The sequence below is a fragment of the Eretmochelys imbricata genome, chromosome 1, assembly GCF_965152235.1.
Source record: "Eretmochelys imbricata isolate rEreImb1 chromosome 1, rEreImb1.hap1, whole genome shotgun sequence".
Lineage (NCBI taxonomy): Eukaryota > Metazoa > Chordata > Testudines > Cheloniidae > Eretmochelys > Eretmochelys imbricata.
This window is the reverse complement of record NC_135572.1, coordinates 306,387,873-306,407,147: the sequence shown is the minus strand read 5'-3', so window position 1 is coordinate 306,407,147 and position 19,275 is coordinate 306,387,873. Positions and strand designations below refer to the sequence as shown.

Here is a 19,275-nt window from a genome sequence, read left to right as displayed (position 1 = left end):
GATACCCACATCTCCTTCCCCCCCCAGAGCCCAACTGTGGGACACCCCCAGAGACCAGACACCCACACCCTTACTGTCCATCCGTCCCCCGTCTTCCCCCCCCACCCCCTCGCTTCTTTACTGTTCCACCAGGGGATGTGGTGTGATGCGACCCTGCCCTTTCTCACTCTTTTCCAGAGCTGGGTTTCCTGCACCCTCTCCCATCCCTGGGAGAATGAGTGTCAAGCTGGGCAGCTAGAGTGTGTAGCCTCTGTCCCTGCTGGGCTGAGCACTCCACTCACTGCGAGCTGGAATTCTGCATGAATTCTGCATTGCACCGTGGCACAGAATTCCCCCAGGAGTAAATGCTGGACTGAATCTAGCACACAAACTGTTAGTGTGGAGCAGTATGTTAGGGCGCTGTAAGTTATACAGCATTAATCCTATACCTGTTGTGGAAAGAAATCCAGGCATACAAGACACAACAGCACCCATTGACCTTTTTAACAAACCAAGAGCCATTCTATCAGTCACTTGCCCTGTAAACCCTTGTAGTGAATAATGCTGTGAATACTTGAGCAGTAATCTCTGCCTCTTTTTAAAATAAAAATAAAAGTGGCGTTCAAAGGAAAGAATGTATACACATTGTTAAACAGCAAGCATCAAAATATAAAAATCCTGGATATTAAATATATATGTGCAAGAAATTCACATATATTTACTGTGCTGGTCTTGTTTATAAGTGTTTTGGCAACTTAGAAATAGCACATGAAGGAGAGTTAGTGTAACACAGAAGTATTAATTCATGTAGAATCCCTCATTTGGGGTTTCTCTCACTGAAGAACGTTAAATTTTACTCCGGTTTTGTGGGAATTACCTATGTAGGATACTCTATGCATTGTAGGGAGAAGAGACATTTACAGTAAATGCCTAGCAGACAACTTACATTTCCTTAAGGGAGACTTAATTTACTGACTGACTTTTGAAAATTTGTTACTTTTTTCAACCCACCCCCAAAATAGGTATGTCTTTTTGTTAAGCTGGAGATAGAGCTGTAGCTCATGGGCATGTATTGGTTGATTAAGGGACATTTAATGAAAAGTTGCAAGCTCATATGCTGCTCTTTCCTGCTGCATTGATTTGTTTTGATGAAAGCCTGTGTAAACAAAACTATAAGGAGTGTATTTCCGGGCTTCTTTGTGAGGAATTGTGTGCACTTTAGAAAATGGGAGCTTGATTTTTATTTACACTGCCTGTTTTCATTGCTCTTGCATCATAAAGGGGTTTTAATGTAAATAATACTCAGGGGCAGATGTTTAGTGAAATTTTAATGCTATGCACTGAATTTCAGAAATATACAGATGGATAAAAATCAACCATTCTTGAGAACAGTGGTCTCCAAACTTTTCTGATCGCGCACCCCATTAGTAAAAATGTTTTGAGCGCGCACCCCCAATATTTGTATATTTATTTATGTATAAATTATATACATGTACTACTGTACTAATATATTGTGTAAATTCTAAAACATACACAAAACAGACATGAAAACGATGAGATAAAGATGAAATAAACAATATTTTTAATTTTTTATTAACGGTACAAAAAACCTTTTTGCTGTCACTGAAAAAAATATTAATTTTAGTGAGAGCAATGTGATTGAATTGCTTTATTTTGAAAATCTTGGTTTAACACTTTGTGATACAGCGGGCGCTAAGGGTGGGGTGCAGGGTCTGGGAGGGAGTTAGGGTGTGGGAGGGCGCTCAGGGTGGTGGTGCGGGAGGAGGCTCAGAGCTGGGGCAGGCAGGAGGTGCAGAGCACTTACCTGGGGCAGCCCCTGTTTGGTGCAGGGGGTGCGCAGGTGGCTCTGTGAAGCGCAGCACCACCCCCATGGCCACGATGCCGGGAACTGCCCCCCCTGGCAGGCAGGGCCACCCGGAATGCAGGGGCTTTCAGAGCTTCAGGGCCCTGAGCTAAGGGGGCCCTGGCCTGCAGCCAGAGGTGAAAGTAAGCCGGTACGCCCTGGTATGGCATACCGGCAAGAGTCGGTGCACCCTACTGGAGCAGCCTGGCTTCCCCAGGGGGCAATTTATAGGGCCTGGGGCTCCCAACAGTGGCTGGAGCCCCAGGCCCTTTAAATTGCCTCCAGAGCCCCGCTGCTGGAGCCCTGGGGTAGCGGCTGCGGGGCGCCGGCAGATATTTAAAGGGCCCGGGGCTCCCCTGCTTCTACCGCACCGGCCCTTTCCGTAGCCGCTGGAGCCCCGCCACTTCCCCAGGGCTCCAGTGGCTATTTAAAGGATCAGGACAGCAGAAGCAGGGGAGCCCAGGGCTCTTTAAATAGCCCCTGGAGCCCCGGGCTGCTGCTGCTACCCCGGTGAGGGGAGGGGGCACTTACCTTACGGGGTGGTCTGGGTGGGCTGGATCTGGCTCTGACCCCCCTCAGCCCCGCCCCTTCTGCCCTAGGCCCAGCTCCTTCCAGGGTCCAGAGCTCGCCCCAGTGTACCGGTAAGTTGGTCGACTTACTTTCACCTCTGCCTGCAGCTCTAAAGCCCCTTTCGGAATGCGGCCCTGAGAGCACGGGCCAGAGGGAGGGCTCAGGAGGAGCAGGGGCAGCCGCGCAGCCAGTGGCCGGAGAGAAGCGGCGCTTTCCCCTTCAAAGCACCGCTTCTCTCCGGCCAGCTTTGAAGGGGAAAGTGCCGCTTCTTTCCGGCCACTGGCTGCGCGGCTGCCCCTGCTCCTCCACAGGCCGGAGGACTCAAGGCCGTGCGCCCCCCCCCCTTTTTTTTTCCCCTCTCCGGCGGTGCTCCTCCTGCCGCACTGCCCTTTTGCTCCGGTGGCGCTCCTCCTGCTGCGCCCCCCAGTCGATCGTCTTGTGCACCCCCTGCGGTGCGCGCACCCCACTTTGGAAACCACTGCTCTAGAACATTAAAAGTACCCTGAAGTGACTGTTCGTAATTGGTACTCGACGCTGATTTACTGGTTATGTGTGGTGGTATGTTGGCCCTGTATTTAGGCACCTAACTCCGATGGGATTTAGGCACCTAAATACCTTTTAAAAATCTGGCCCTAAGGCATTTGCCAAATGGGACAGTTCCCTTTGAGAACTTTGAGGTATTTGATTTGGAGGAATTTGAAGCCGGATTGGCTAGCAGCTAAAAGATAAGAAATCAGAACAAAAGAAAGCACATTAATAATCTGTAATTTGCCCTTTCTCCTCTTGTATCCCTCTAGTATGAAGAAAAAGAAATCTGAAAAAGGAATATAAGATCCAGTAAAGCCAAGAGTAAATCCAGTTGTTTTGATAGTTCATCTGTGGAGTAAGGCAAGCTCTTGCGTTTGAATGTGGAGCATTCTGAGAGAGATTAGAAGCAGTCTTCCTTCCCCTCCCATCCCACTAAGGAATGTCAGTGGTCCTCCACATATCACCAGATTGATCAGGGCAGCAAAGATACTCATCATTACGTAGGACAATGTTTCTCATCCTGTTCAGGTTGTCGAGCCTCTTTTTGAAATAAAAAAATTGCATGGCCTCTTGCACTTTTACTTCTATTTTTATAGTAAGTGTATCAATTAGCTTATATAATTGTGTGTGTGTGTTTTGAGAGGTTGACAGAATACTTGACCGTGAAGGGTAAGGATGTGTGGGGAATAAGATTGTTCTTTTCTTTAGATTTTTAATAAATTTTCAATGCCTCACAAATACAATCCCCATGATTGTCCTTCATTACCAGCCCCTGGTGTCCTGTCTGGGGGTGGTGACCCACTGATTGGGAAACTTTGGTCTTGTGGACAGGCACTGGAGTGAGAGTAAAGAGACATGGGTTCTATTCTTTGCCAGTGATCCGCTGCATGACATTGGGGAAGTCACCTCACCATGCCTCTGTTTGTGCTCCCACCTCTTGTGTTTTCTTCTTTAGGGCAGAAAATATGTTTTTGTTTTATAAAGTGCATAGCATAATGGAGTCCCAGTCTCATTTGGGGTCTCTAGGCACTAATGTACACATAACCACATGTAATCCATAGATGTTTAGTTAGCACCTTAATCTCACCTTCCAAGCTTTCGTGAGCAGGCCATTTGACTCACTGAACGAATCTTGCTCTTCTTCCTGTCAGTTGAGGTCACCCTAAATCTTAAAATTTAGAGCTCTTTTCCTGTGGAGAATCTGTGCTTTATGAATTACAGTAATAGGAAACAAGTGGTTGGACCCTGGAAAGAGTTCCCAAAGTTTGCTTGCTATTTCACAGTTGACTTGCACATGCTCACTTTGTCTCTTCCTCTCCAGTTCTCTCCACCACCCAAAGCAGGTGGTGATGGTGCTTGTGCAGCTGTGCAGGAAGAGGAAGGGTCTGCACCAGAAGCCTTCCCTGGACCTTTTTAAAAGGACCTCTCCCACCAGCAGTCCTTTTTCTCTAGGGAGAGCAGGGACTGCTTGCTCCCGATTCTGGCATGGGGCACAAATTACCAAGAAGGGGGCAGGGAGGAGGCATGCTTTGACAGAGTGTGCTCCTCCACGTGCACTGATAAGCCACAAGAAAGAGAGTGTATGCTTTTAGGCACAACGTCCCTAGTGCTTCCTCTAAAGTGGGGCTCAGAGCTGTGGCATAATTGCCACAGTGTGGTCCTTGATATCAGACAAATATAGTTTTGGTAACAAAGTTTCAGGACTTGCAGAGCTTTTCTGTTTGTTGCATTCCGTCTCAGATGTAGAAATAAGGCATCAAAACCGACCATCGTCAAATGGATCACTTTGTGCACTTCTCAGCTAGCCAAGGAATAGCTGGATGGATCAAAGTTGTGCATTTCTGTGTCCACTAGACAGTAGAGGACAATGGCCTGTGCAGATGAAATATGCATGGCAGAAATCTGAAAGTCTCTGCACCTTTTCCAGACTTGATAGTAATCTGGACTAGTTGTCAACATCCAATACAGCTTTCAGATGACAGATTCTATGTTCGGCTATATAAAGTGGACAGAAAATTTTCCATGATAAGGCAGCCAAAGATTCCCCTTATGTAAGAGTGTTCCTAAATAGGCCAGGGTGTGGCCCAGCAATCCGCAGCTAGCAGAGCAGGTCAGTCCCAAAGTCAGGGAGTAGAAAGGTGCCTGAGTCACTAAGGCCTGTCCCGTACGTTTGTTCCTGTGCTGAGCACAGGTCTGGTCCTATATTCCCTAGCATCAGGATGCATGCATTGATGCTTTCACTTTTCTTCGGTTCCTAGACTCTTCCTTGCTAGTGTAACACATCTGCTGATGGATTAAGAAATCAGTCTGTTGTATAGGTTTGATTTGGCTGCTTGTCTAATACCCATACTTACTCACTTAACTCCTCCCATGATGTAAAATCTGAAGAAAGTCATGTGTGTTTAAGGGAGAACTGAAGAGGAAGATTATTTTGGAGCCTCTCATAAGGCAGGTCTAGCATTTCCTGGGTGCAGTCTGCTGAGTCTGCCAAATTGCGTCAGTTTGTGTTTAGTGGTTTTATAATGCAAGACTTTGATCCATTAGGACGAGATAGAAATCATTAACCTCAGTCATTCATTTATTATTTATAACATTTTAGACCGTGGAAATCTTGGGTTTTTTTGTTTTGTTTTGTTTTTTTCTTTGTTGATGTTATGGGAGATAGCACTAACTTTCTCTAGGGGAGACTGGCTGGGTCAGGGATTGGCAGTTGGATACAGAACATTTCGACTCTAGTTCAGGTTTAATATAGACTGAGGGCTGGATTCACAAAAGGATTTAGGTGTCTAACTGCCACTTTAGGTTCCTAAGTCCCAGAATCAGGCGACACTGGGATTCAGAAAGTCCCACTCAGTGCCTTGCCCCCAAACACTATAGGTGCCTAAACTTGCTCAGTACCTAAATTTTTGCAGGAAAAGTTCTTGGCGCCTATGTGTCTGCCTCTGAGTGTGCACACTGCAGCCCCATTGCATGTATCCAGATGCTTAAGCCCCAGAGTGAAGCATGAACTGGGAGAAGATAGGCATTCATCCACTAAACTCACCTGCAGGGCCCAATATGGTAAGTGTGCTCAGACGTCACCTACCGGACCCAGCCACGGTAGACAAGATGACACAATAGGGCCCTGGGGGAGGAATGAGAATGACCTCCCTCATAGCTTTTAGCCCAATGATTTGGGTATTCACCAGGGATGTGGGAGACTGACAGGTTTTTGTTACCAATCTGTCTGAGGCATCAGGTAATCAGGCTGAGGCCACAGGATCGTTAGGGGAGGAGATGACTGAACACACCAAGTGTCTAAGTTACAAAGCTTTATTAATAAAATAACATCGGAGAGTGATGGGTGCTCCCCACATCACTCAGAGGAAGGAAGAAAGCATTAGTGCCCCAAGCCCTAACCCACTTTCATACTTCACACTCACTACGCGAGGCTGGCCAGGCCTGGGTGTAACGTAAGAAGAAGAGGGGGAAGGGTGGACGGGAGTTCTGTCCTGTGTGCACAGGTCGTCCAGGGTCCACTGCTAATCTCCAAATTACTCCAGCTTTCAGGAGGCTTTTAAGTCCTGGGCTCCTTTGGGGGTGTTCCGTTCCGCGACCTCTGTTCCTTGTGCTCTTTGTGCCAGTTAAAACTGACTTTCTGTGGTCTTTTCCGCTTTCCAAAGACACAATGGCTCCAGGGACGCGAAGCTCTGCTTCCCTCCCCTCGTCGTGTTTTCCATTTCTGCAGCCCTGGTTCAGTGTACATTTTCTTTTTTCATGGCTGGGTGAAAGATAAACGCAGCTTCAGACATTTCCTCTAGTGCAGTGACCTTGGACTGGGGCCAGCGTCTTATCATCGGACTGAGCTTGCTAGCTGCAGTGTTGAGTTAACCCGTTCTCCGCTCTCTTTCTCCTTCCCCCTTAGGCCTCTTGCAGCCTGCAAAAGAATCTTCCACTCCCCACTCAAACCTTTGACCCTTCCCAAATTCCTCTGTGATGCTTGCAACAGTGTTTGCAATATACAATGCTGATCTGTCTCCCCAAGAGAATCCCCTGAAGGGAGCGGGGGGTGGGGCTTGGGGTGTGACAAGTCTCTCCTGTTGAAGCTGTTCCACTGGGGATAAATAATGTTAAAAGGTCACTGGCGCAGGGGAAGTGGATCCTGGGTCTCCCACCTCCCATGTGAGTGCTTTAACCACCAGGCTATAGAGTCATTCTTATGGTTGCTTGCTTGCTGTCTCTGGCCCAATGATTCTTTCTTTATTCACCCACAGGGAAACTAGGGCACTCATCTGAGAGGTGGCAGATCCCAGTTCAAATCCCTTCCCCCTGCCCTGTCAGTTGGAGGCGGGGCTTGAACCAGATGTGTCTCGCATCCCAGGTGAGTACCCTAACAATTGGGCTAAAAGCTATGAGGGAGGTAGCGGTGTTTCTGTTAAGATGGCATAGGTTCCTATGCTAAGAGAGGGGTTGCAGCTCAAAACCCAAGGAGAAGGAGATGCTCAGTGTCACCATGCCTAAGTTTTTGTGACTCTCGCCCTGAATATTGGGTGAGCATGTTACATGAGTTGGTGGCTTAGTCCAGCTCTTACTGGATAGCTGTACATAACCCACCCCCATATCACTAATTGACCCCCTAGTTGACTGTCTCAGCAGAGAGATGTGAGAAAACGAGGCATGACAAATGCCCTATCACCCAAAGAAGAGGCCTTTCTAGGTCATGGCTGATGCACATTGGCTAAGCAGTGTGGTGAAGTTTGCCCAGATATTGCTTGTATTGAGTCTGTTTTTGTGCATAAATAGAAGACTTGGCTCTCCATGGCTTTTCATGAGCACAAAGTTTCCTGGACAAAAGTTAAATATAGAAGAAATAATGAAAGAAATCTTTCCCATTGCTGAGCAATGCTTTTGTTATATATAGATACCCATATAATTTTTTAGATTATTCTATACTGGAGCTATTTAAAGAAATGCTAGGAAAAACTAGTACAGTATCTCTCTATCACATTGTAGTTATGCAGAGTTGAATTAATAAGTAACTTGGAAACTCAAAATAGACATGAAAAATGTGCTTTGGTTTTGATTTTGCTATACATACAAAAATCAGTGTTTCTCCTATTTAAATTTGTTTCTATTATTTTGTCTTCGTAAATATGGCAAATGAACAGAAATTTCTTTATAGTACTTCACAAATCCAAGGGAGATGGCTTTGGTCTTCAATTCACAGTTTCTGAGAAAATCGTTTTATTAGCAGGTACACTAAATAGAAGAAAACAAAATGTGTTGAAATGTATTTATTCTAAATTATTTTAGCCAGTTCATTGTATTCTATTTGAAGTCTTGTATTTAGATTTTTGAAGTATGATCCTCATGACGAAAGATAATTTTTAGAAATCATCTTGATCTCCAGTTGAGTTGAGTACATTGAGGGCTGCAGATAGAATCACTTCTGATACATATTTCTTTTTCCATTTCCCAGTTTTACAGTCAGTGTTCTCAGCATCTGAGGATAGTTTTTTTTCTAGAGCTGAGTGAATATCAGATGTTTTTGGTTTGCTGCCAATTCTGAAAAATTGGGAAAAAAAAGTTTGATCAAATCTAAATATTGCAAAAAGAACTAAAATTTAATGAATTGAAAAAAAATCCATTTGGGATCAAACAAATTGGGGGCAGGGAAGAGGAGGAGACTTCTCTTATAATTTTTAGCCCAGGGTACTCATGTTGGAAATGGGAGACACAGGTTCAAGCCCCACCATGCCTGATGCAGAGAAGGGATTTGAATTTGGGTCTCCCACACTGCTGAAGAGTGCCTTCACCACCAGGTGGTCTGAGGGCACAATGGATTTGAACTGGGATCTGCCATCTTTCAGAAGCTGCTCTAACCACTAGGCTATGGGATATTCTGAAGTGGGACTTACTCAGTCTCTCCTGTTGAAGCAGTTCTGTTGTATATAAACGATTAGTCATTGTAGCTAGGACTTCCACATCCTACGGGAGTGCTTTAGCCACCAGGCTAGAGAATCTCTGTCTCTTCCCTGACTACTCATTGTCAGTTCTATAGCAGTTCATAGTCAGAACTTGCTCATGCAGGGTGAAATTCATCCCTCCCCACACAGTCTGAGTAATTTAGCTTGATGAAGAGGACTAAGAAGATTTCAGGGTAGGATTCACCACACAATTCATGGGTTGAAGTGCTCTTATTGAAGTCAATAGACAAAATTTATTTACCTGTGTGCAGGGACTCTGGGCCACTGGATCTTTGAAATCACAGACCTTATTGTAAGGCTGCAAGTTGGTCATGGAGGTCACAAAAGTCATGGATTCCGTGACCTCCGTGACTTCTAGGGTCAGCCACATTGCTGCAGCTGGAGCAGCCCCAGGAGCAGTCGCATTGACAGCTGCTGGGGAGGCCCCAGCCAGCTTGCCCCGGGGAATGCCGGAGCAGCAGTGGTCCTGGGCGCTACTGTGCCCCTCCCCCCAGCATCCTCCCCCTTCCTCTGGAGCAGCTCCCGAGCAGCTGCCCCCCCAAGCAGCTGTGGTGCTCCCCTACCCCGAGCAGCTGCGGCGCCCTGGGCCGCACCTCCCCCCACAGCAGCAGCAGTGCCCTGGGGCCCCCCAGAGCACCTAAGATTTAGTCGGGTATTTATTTTACAAGTCGTGGACAGGTCATGGGCTAAATGTAGCCTTACTTATTGCTCTGTCCCTCCACCATGATTTAGTGAGTGATCTGTTTAAAGACACAAACCTCAATAAGGCTAGGTTTTAAAAAACCCACAACTGGTAAATGGTAAAAAAAAATTGCTGGTGAATCAGGAAATATTACTCATCAACTTCATCATCATCATCTTAGTTGTCATCTTAAAAAATATTTCTAGAGGGGGAAGTGTATTGGACTGATGGGTTTTCTTGGTGCAGGGGAATTACGTAATTGATTTTTTTTTTTTTTTTTTTTAAATTAGAACTGAGGGATTTTGCAGTTTGAGAGCTGAAGCAATCTCAGTTGAATATCATAGAATATCAGGGTTGGAAGGGACCTCAGGAGGTCATCTAGTCCAACCCCCAACACTAAATGTGTTTGTTTCCCTCATCCCCAGAATCAAAATAATATAAATGCTTTTAGAAGTGAATAACTTACGTATTCTAGGTTGAAACTGCATCAGAACAAGATGTACAGTGGGATGGTGACATGCAGCTTCGTACTGTGCTGGCTAAAAAAGCTATTTTTTTATATTATATAGATTATGTGATTTGGAGCATTAGTAGAGGAGTTTCAGAACAAAGTATTTTTAGTCTAAAAGAACAAGCTGTTTTCATGGTAAAATGGCAACCATTTTTGGTATTAATTTTTATTGGCCTTCCTTTGATTTAGGGTTTATTCCTACAGAAATGCACAGGTATTACTTATTACTGCTGGCAGATATTTTCAGGGTAGCCAGTATTGATTTTCCTATCAAATCATGAAGGATTTAAGTTGCTAGTATTAAGTTTTGATTATATACTCCATAGCCCTAGCCAGGCAACTTGATTGCCTGAATATTTATAGGCCTTGGTCTCTGCATACTCTATGGAGTCTCTCCTGGTGTATGTTTGCTGGAATATCCCATGTGTTTGTTTCAATCCAAAAAAGATTTATATTCGATTTATATTGTGTTAACTTGTTAATCAGTTCCTACCCCACAATATCATAATTAAATTATCATTACAATTATGACATACAGTGAACTATTTTGCAGCAGAAATGGGAACTGTAGAGGGGTTTGGCTGGGGCTCGTCCCTCTCCGTGTTGGTGGGGAACCACACCACCTTGCTGCTACTTTCCAGTTGCTAACTGGGAATTAGCCTGGCCGGGGGAGTCTCTTTCTGCAGCAGCAATAGAGGCAAACACAGACAGTTATTTGCGCCTGGCCCATGGTCAGCGGGCAATAGTGAGTCAAGGGCTCAGGTCCTCAGGCAGGAGCTGAACAAGGGCAGGTAAACAACAAGCCCAGGCTCTTGGCTCAGAGCGGCCTGGGAAAGGGGGAGACTGCCACCCACAAGTTGGGTGGCAGGTGGGATGCAGGCCCACCCACTCCACTGCATCCCAGCTCGGGGCCCTAGCAGTGGCAGACCTGCTGCTGCGTCAGTGGGGATCCTGGCCACAACACACTGACATAAACACTGGCAGTGCTGCAGCCAGATTAGGGTCGCTGCCCCCGGGCCACTTCTGAACTCCCCCTCTGGAGGTACCTGGGTCCGGACAGTGTCCTCTGGGGTGTGTGGGGGGGTCAAGAACCATGGGGTCCTCTGGGTGGAACTAGCAAGGGGCAGCTGGGCAGCTCCTTCTGGCTCTGGTAGGTGTCAGCAGGTCAGGGCAGTCCTTGGGTCCACTGTAGGTCACCGGCATCTCCCAACTGGGAGATAGGCCGGAGGCGTCTGGCCTCTCCGGCAGCTGCCTCTTGAGAGAGCTCTGGGGTTGTGCTTTTATACTTCCTGTCCTGTGCCTTGACCTCTGGGGGGTGGGTGCAGAACTCTCTGGCTCCGGCCCACTCTGGTGTTGGGAGGGGCTAGTTCCTCTCCAGAGCGGCGGGGAACCACACCGCCTCGCTACAGGGACATTATTCACGTAGTTTTTTTAGGGAAAAATCCTAAAGCTACTCAGACCTAAATTAGGTCCCAATCCTGCAAAGGCTTAAGCATGCAAGGCTATGCACATACATAAAGTTACTCATGTGTATTTCTTTGCTTGTAAAATATTAGGACAGGAATCATGCCTTTGCATTTTTTCTGTAAAACCCCTCCAGAACGAATGCACAGTTGATAGTAATATTCAATTGTAATTCCTTATGAAAGCAGCTGAAGTCTATAGGAGTTTTGTATGTGCTGAGCGAAGACTTCAGAAGCGCTTAGCACATTAACAGTATTCGTTTTCGACTGGGCGTTCCAGTTGAAAACCGGATGCCTGGCAACCCTACTTGTCTTCAAGGACCATTGGTGATTTAACGGCTCTGGTACACAGCCGGTGGCATGCAGGCTCCATTGTTGCCCACGGAGGTCTGTGTTTCAAGCACATTGGTAGAATCACCAGTTTCTGCAAAATTTAAACTTCATTTTTTAAAAAAAAGCTCTTAATTTGAACTTTTGGAGGCCTTTATGTGTATTAAAGTTGTATCCCTTTAAATAAAATTGGGTTTTAAATAGATTCGGTAAAGCTATGTAGACACTGTTAAATAAATTTAAACCTGACTGATAGCAGCTAAGCTTAATTCAGTAACACATCTTTAGGTAAACTTGTGCAATTTTTAACGTAGACGAAGCTTGGTTGTGAACAGAGGGGTGAAGTCCTGAAACAATTGCTGAAAAAAGGTAGGACCTGCTTCTATTCAAGTCAATGGGATTGTGATTAAATGCAGAGGCAGATAAGAAGTTAATAACAACTCTTGCTCAAACAGGTGCTCCAGTAAGGGATCATAAAAATAGCTTCTCCCAAGGACAGGACAGAGTGTGACTGGGAGGAAGCCGGGCTGTATGTTTGGATTAGAAACCCTGAGCTGGAGAAAATTTGTTTCATCCTGATGTTTGTTCTTTGTTTCAGGGTAGATGAACACTCATTCAGGGGGTATGATTTCAACTTGCGCAGACATACCTGAACTAGCTTTAATCTGTCTAGCTTGAGTAATGGAGCAGTGAAGCCTTGACAGCGCGGGCAATACAAGCCCTTGGTCAGCTAGCCCATGCTGACGCTGCATCACTGCTCTGGTACCCAAACTAGCTAGATTAAAGCTAGCTCAGGTATGTCCACACAAGCTGCAGTCACACCTCATGATTACAATGTAGGCATAGCTTCACATAAAAAGTTCTCAATGAAAAAAATGCGACTTGACCTCTGAAGCCCACTCATGACAACCTAAGTCACCACTGAAAACTATATTTTCCTGCTGATCATTTTAGCAGAAATATTCAACTTAATGCGCTAACCCATTGTATTGGATGCAGTAGAAGCTATAGTTGGCAAGAGTTAAGTCATCTAGTTCATTCTTCTGCCAATACCAAATTTTCCTGACTGTGTAGCCTTTAAAGAACTACAGTGCATTTTAAAATTTTCTTAGTGGTGTGTGTTATCATAGATTAGCTGAGGGTTTATGATATGAATGATGGGATGTTATCAACAAATCATATTCTGCATATCAAGTCCTATTTCTACCTTTAAGTATCCAGATGGCTTACATATTTTTCTTGTAAAACTTTCTAACCTTCTCAACAAAGATTTAGGAGTTATTCTGAATTAAGATTAACTGTGAGGAAAATTTAAAATCCATCTGCTTGTCAAAAGAAGGAAAGATGGAATCAGAAGTATTTAGTAAAGACCATTTATGACTTTTAGCTAAGGAATTTTGTGATGCACAAAGTAGATGAACTGCCCTCCCGGTAAGAAAGTTGAAAGACATCATTAGTGCCAGTAGGTCACCTGCTTATAAGTTTAAAAAAGCTAAGGTTCCTTTGGACATCTACAGATCATGAGCTTTCAGTTGCTGTTTAGGACATCGAGATCAGTTCAGTAGGAAAAAGGATTTCTGAGCAGAAGCCAGACAGATGTATATTTTATTATGACAGGTTTCAGAGTAGCAGCCGTGTTAGTCTGTATTTGCAAAAAGAAAAGGAGTACTTGTGGCACCTTAGAGACTAACCAATTTATTTGAGCATAAGCTTTTGTGAGCTACAGCTCACTTCATCAGATGCATTCAGTGGAAAATACAATGAGGAGATTTATATACAGACAGAACATGAAAAAATGGGTGTTTATCATGCACACTGTAAGGAGAGTGATCACTTAAGATGAGCTATTACCAGCAAGAGGCGGGCGGGGGGGGGGGGGGGAGAAAACCTTTTGTAGTGATAATCAAGGTGGGCATGATAAACACCCATTATATTTTATTATGAGAATTGATTGATGCAGTGCCCTCAGGATAACTCAGTTTGTATTATAAGGTGTCATCTTAGCAGTTCAATTAATTCTCAGCACTGCACTTTTCAGTGATCATGCCTGAACTCTTACTACTCACTAGATACCTATAATCTACCAATAGAAGTACTTACAGGGCATAGTATCACTTTGCATTAAAAACAATTACCACAATCCTGCAATGATAGTTAAGATTTGGTGCTTCCTACTGTACATGTGTTTGATTCCCAGTTTATTCATTCATATACATACATGTGTATATACACACGGTTTATTCTCTCTGTCATTCGCACACATGTACAGATTATGTAGATATATATGGATGACCAAAATCTTGCTCCAGAAATCTATATCATATAATACACACATTTCCAAATCTATTTTCAAACAGTGAGAGGGCCTCTTTATTGGTTTACAAGTTTGAGGAACTGACTTTTGAAACTGTCAGAAAACTGTTACCAAAACCCTGCTATTTAAAGGAGAAGGGACCTGACTGTGACTTGCTGACATTACTGTATATCAGGAGTAACTCCAATGAAGTCAGTCTGACTACATTGCCCCAAAACCATTGTAAGTCCATAGGCAATAAACAGAAAATTACATTAATCATACAGAAGTGGCTATCAAGACTGCCATTTCAGCCTTCTTATGAATTCAGATGAGTTGTTTAATTTTACTAAGGAAGATTTACCAGATAACAGAAGCACCTAACAAAGGCTGGAGAAGGTCTTTTTCATCAGATTTAAAGCCAGTCAAGTCATATCTTTTTTTTTTTTTTTTGCTTGGAGTGAGGATTTCCTAATCTATTAATCTACTCAAAATATGGCCTATCCTCTGAAAAAAAAAAAGAAAAAAGAAAAAAAAATCACAGAAACATAAGTAGCAACACCCATCACATTGGCTTTAATGGGGTCAGGATTTCACACAGGGTTGCTCAAGGATTCTTCTCTTGGACAGAACGCCCTCCCCCCCCCCCCCCGGGGCGAAAATGTGTTTTAAGAAAATTGCAGCTCCCTCTGTTTGGCAATGTTCCCAAGAATCTAGCTGAGCTGTATACCCAGGCTAACACTGTAAATTCTTATGCTACCATTATAAACTCAATATTTGCCAATATTTGAGAGTTTGGATATGTCTGATTTATGGTTGCCCACACAACTTTAAGTTTGCCCCCTTGTGCATCCACTCAGTGCACTGAATGAGGCACAGATCTTGTTGGAAAAACAGACCACCACCACTTGAGCTTCAGAACTAACAACATTAATTGGCTGTAGGACAAGACTGTTATCTCAGAAAGGGGGTGATTGCCCCAGATGCTGGGTCCTGTGGGTGGCCATCAGGAGGAGCCCTGCCCAGTTTTGCGTGTGTGCTTTCTCTCTTTGTGTCTCTCTCTCCTCACCATCGCTGGAGTTGAGGGAGCTCATGACTCATGTGTTGCCTACAGAATAGAGACAGGCCACTGGGGCCATGTGCTTTATCTGATTTAAAGAGAGGTTGAGGAGAACCTAGCTTCATTTGTATTCATTCCACCCTCAGCTGTGGGAGTTGGGGGAGCTCCAGCCACCTGTACTTCCCACAGAGGGGAGGAATGGGCTGCTGTGTCCAAGAGCTGTTTACCAAGGGAGAAAACCTGGCATGGTTTCTGTCCCATGTAGTGCACCTGGAAGGGAACATGGGCCACTGGACACTCCCAGCTCTGCCTCTCATCCTCTACTACACACTACTTGAGTCCTGAAAGTAGTAGTGCTGGAACTCCCTGGACCTGGCTACTGACAGGAGAGGTGGTGGGTTGATAACCTGGGTGGATCCCAGGGGAGCCCAGGAGGGCTCTCTGGACTCCATATCCCCACTTCAGAAGGAAAAGATTGGCTCAGTAACCTGAGTGGCCTCGGTTACCAAGCCACCATCTTTCCTTCCAGGGCAGGCCCAGAAGCGGAAGAGGTGGAGGAGGCAGTGTGAGGAGATGGCACACAGATTACTGGGCCACCATCTTTTCTTCCAGGGGTGGGAAGAGGTGGAGGAGGCAGCATGAGGAGATGCCACCCAGGTTACCAAACCACCATCTCTCCTTCCAGAGCAGGGAGCTGGGTCAGAAGTACCAGAATGCTGCTTTGGCTCCCCATAGAAGTGCCAGAACACCATGCCAGAGCATTCTTGCATGACTGAAGTGCTGCTACTACAACTGCTCTCGGAGATCCTGAGAGTTCCAGTAGATGCTGTACTTCTGTGGTGGCACTGATGTGATCCTGACCTTAGAATGTCTGTGGGTTTAGTTATTATGTTACAGGCTGCCAAAACATTTCTTGGGGAACACAAGTGACAGAAGGGAAATGGTGATTTTTAACCGTTGGTATCTTTGGCAAAAACCAAAATAGAATTTCATGGGTCAAAGAAAAGGCTCTTTTGTAGTCTTGAGGGTCTTCTCCCAGCTGAATATCAAAAGCCTCAATATCTCAAAGAAAAGAGCATAAGAATCCTTTAGTGTGGAAAGTGTTAGGCTGCCGAAATATAGGGGTTGTTACCAGCTTTCCCTTTAATAAAATGAGTTTGTAATCCTTGGTAATTTTGTCTGTTATGTAAGGAATGTACTTGCTAAAATAGCTTCCAAATATCTGAATTTAAAAAGGAAATAAGCTATGAGCCTGGAGTACAAATCCCCTAAAGGATGTGAACTGATATTAGCAGATGTAAAACTCAATTATCCTGTACACCAATCATTTACTTCTTAATATGGCAGCAATCTAAGGCAAATTTATGTGTGAAATTTAGAGTGAAATTTGTGTCTTTGAGATGTGGCATTAATAACTTTTTAGTTGCATCTGGGACCTTCATTATTCTGCTAAACTTAACATGAGACTGAATCAAATAAAATCAAATTATAAAGTGTATTGAGATCATCCCACTAAGCATAGGAAAGTACCTCTACTCAAAGCACCCCCCAGCCTCCCCCCCAAAGAATTGTAGCTTCAATCTTTGTGACAATTAGGGTTACTACACTCAAACTTTAAAAGAACTTCTAAAGAGTTCAGAAAGCACTTGGGGCATTCTATAATAGCTGTAATTTCAGGGGCAAATGGGAGAGTGGCTTTAACTTTTCTACCTTTTTATTCCTCATAAAGTGGCTTGTCTTTAATTCCGTACTTCATTACATTTCTGTATAGGCCCTCTTTCCTGTGTGGTAGTGGAATTATAGAAGTGCTCTTGCTTATTGTTTGTGCACTTCCAAGAATCGCTCTTCTGTTGCTTATGGTATTTGGTATTTTCCAAATGGCTCATGAGAGTACTTTAGAAGTCCAGGAAAAAGATGTAAGAAGAGCTCTTTTCTGTTTAGAATATGATTCAGATGCTTCTTGTGCCCTGTAGTTTTTTCTGGGTTAACTATCATTTCTTCTTTAATAGAGTTTTTCATTTGCTTATCGCAAAAGCGATAAGGGCAAGTTTGAATTTTCTCTCTCTTATGTTATCAGGCTGTACCAAGAAACTAAACTGCAAATCAACCCAATGGCTCTACTGGAGTGTGTGGGGCATACCTGTGATGCTGATGCCTCAGACAGTCCATTTCTTGGCTGGCACCTCAGAGCAGCAACCAATGGCACTGGCGACACTGAGCTCAGTTCATGTGGCGCACTCGGAGGCTAGATAGAAAGTGTTAACTGAAATCTATTTTTGTTCTTAGGCACAATGTCGTTTGCATTTTAGAGGCACACATTTCAATAGAGGTAGTCAAATTTTATGGGAATTGAGTAAACTTCACATATTACCTTAGAGAAACAAGGTGGGGGTGTGGTAATATCTTTTATTGGGCCAACTTGTGTTGGTGAGAGAGACAAGTTTCTGAGCTTGCACCGGTCAGATCTGAAGAAGAGCTCTGTGAAAGCTCAAAAGCTTGTTTCGCTCACCAAAACAAATTGGTTCAGTAAAAGATATTACCTCACCCTCTGTATCTCTCTAATATCCTGGGACCAACACATCTACAGCAACACTGTGGGAATCATGGTAATGATGTAGAGCTTTTTTCTCCCCCTGATATGGAAAGATTGTAACTCACTGGAAATATTGATTATGCATCTGAATAATTTACTTCATACTACTAAAAATGAGAGAAAGCATAGTCAGGAAAAAAATTAACTATTTTGATGTGCAGATTAAGAGTTAATTGACCACATTTAAGAAAAATACAATAAAATAATTTATATGCACAGAGTTATTGCACTTAATGTCTGTGTAGGCATTTAAGATAGTCACAATGTCTAAGGACCAGGAGCATTTGTACAGATGGGGAAAACTGAGACATCTAAACGTGTGAAGAAAATTTTAACAATTCTTTACATATCTGGGTTTAAAAGCATTTTAGGGGGAATAGATGTAGCACTGACAAATTTGTTGGGAGATAAAGATTATTAATTTTCAAATTCCTGCCCTCCCAGACTCAAGTAGATGATGATATTCACACAACCAACCAACAAAACAAAACACCTCTCCTGTATCCAATGAATTGTTAATTTAGGCTTCTATTTATCTAAATTCCTTTTATAACATGCAACTTTATATTGTGGTTGATTTTTTTTCTAACAATTCTAATTTAAATTGTTCATATTTAAATACTCTTATTTCCTTCCTGTAGCACCATTAAAATCTGTCCTCAGTTTATCTTGTGTTTTTTTTCTTTATTACTGTGTGATTTTTGTAATAGACCATAGTTTGTTTACAGATTTTTTTAAAAGCAATTTCATAAAAACTACTAATAGCTTATATTAGTGGTGAAAATATGAAAGACCTATTGATTGGTTCAGGTTCCTAATACTCTGTTAATATCCACTGCAGAAGTCATGGAGGTCATGGAAAGTCACGGGATCCATGACCTCCACAACAGACATAGAGCCCTAGTCCATAGAAAATGTATCTGCATTAGAACAACGGGGGAGAGGAGGGAGTGGGAAGGGAAATAGGCAGATGATGTTGTATTGGAACGAAGGTTTTTGGATCTTCATTCTGTATGCTCTGGATAAGATCTTTAGCGCTACTGATCATCTGTGTAATTCCTGCAACTCATAATGACCCAGTGAGAGCTGCATGTGATCACCCACTGATAAGTCCCACAGAAACCCTTTAAGAAGAATGTGAATTATTTTATTTTCTAGAAATCGCATGATCAGGGCTGCAGCTGATTACTTGACATCGGATTATGAAAGCTGTGGATGCCATAACCAAACACTGGGTTTCTCAATACAGTCCTCAAACTGTATTATAATGTTCTTTTGTTCTTCAGTCTGTATTGTACATATCCTGTAATCTGTAATATTGAGCCCTGAGAATTCATCACAGATAGTCTTACTTTATTGTTTAGTAAAGGAAAGTGATTTATTTATATTAAAATATGGCTAAGAAGAAATGATGAGAGAACAATGTCATAAGACAA

At 43.7% G+C, this 19,275-nt stretch overlaps 2 long non-coding RNA genes across 3 annotated transcripts in view; one reads left to right on the top strand and one right to left on the bottom strand.

The window, feature by feature from the left end:
• Window positions 1-7,077: 7,077 nt before the first annotated feature.
• LOC144259526 (uncharacterized) lies at window positions 7,078-19,054 on the top strand. The gene is made up of 4 exons (XR_013344853.1): window positions 7,078-7,102; window positions 7,195-7,301; window positions 12,208-12,262; window positions 18,998-19,054. It is a non-coding gene; the product is annotated as an uncharacterized LOC144259526 (long non-coding RNA).
• LOC144259525 (uncharacterized) overlaps window positions 7,945-19,275 on the bottom strand; it is a 46,007-nt gene continuing 34,676 nt past the window's right edge. For both annotated transcript variants that reach the window (XR_013344851.1, XR_013344852.1), the window contains one exon: window positions 7,945-8,485. This is a non-coding gene — a long non-coding RNA (uncharacterized LOC144259525). The remainder of the gene's footprint in view (window positions 8,486-19,275) is intronic.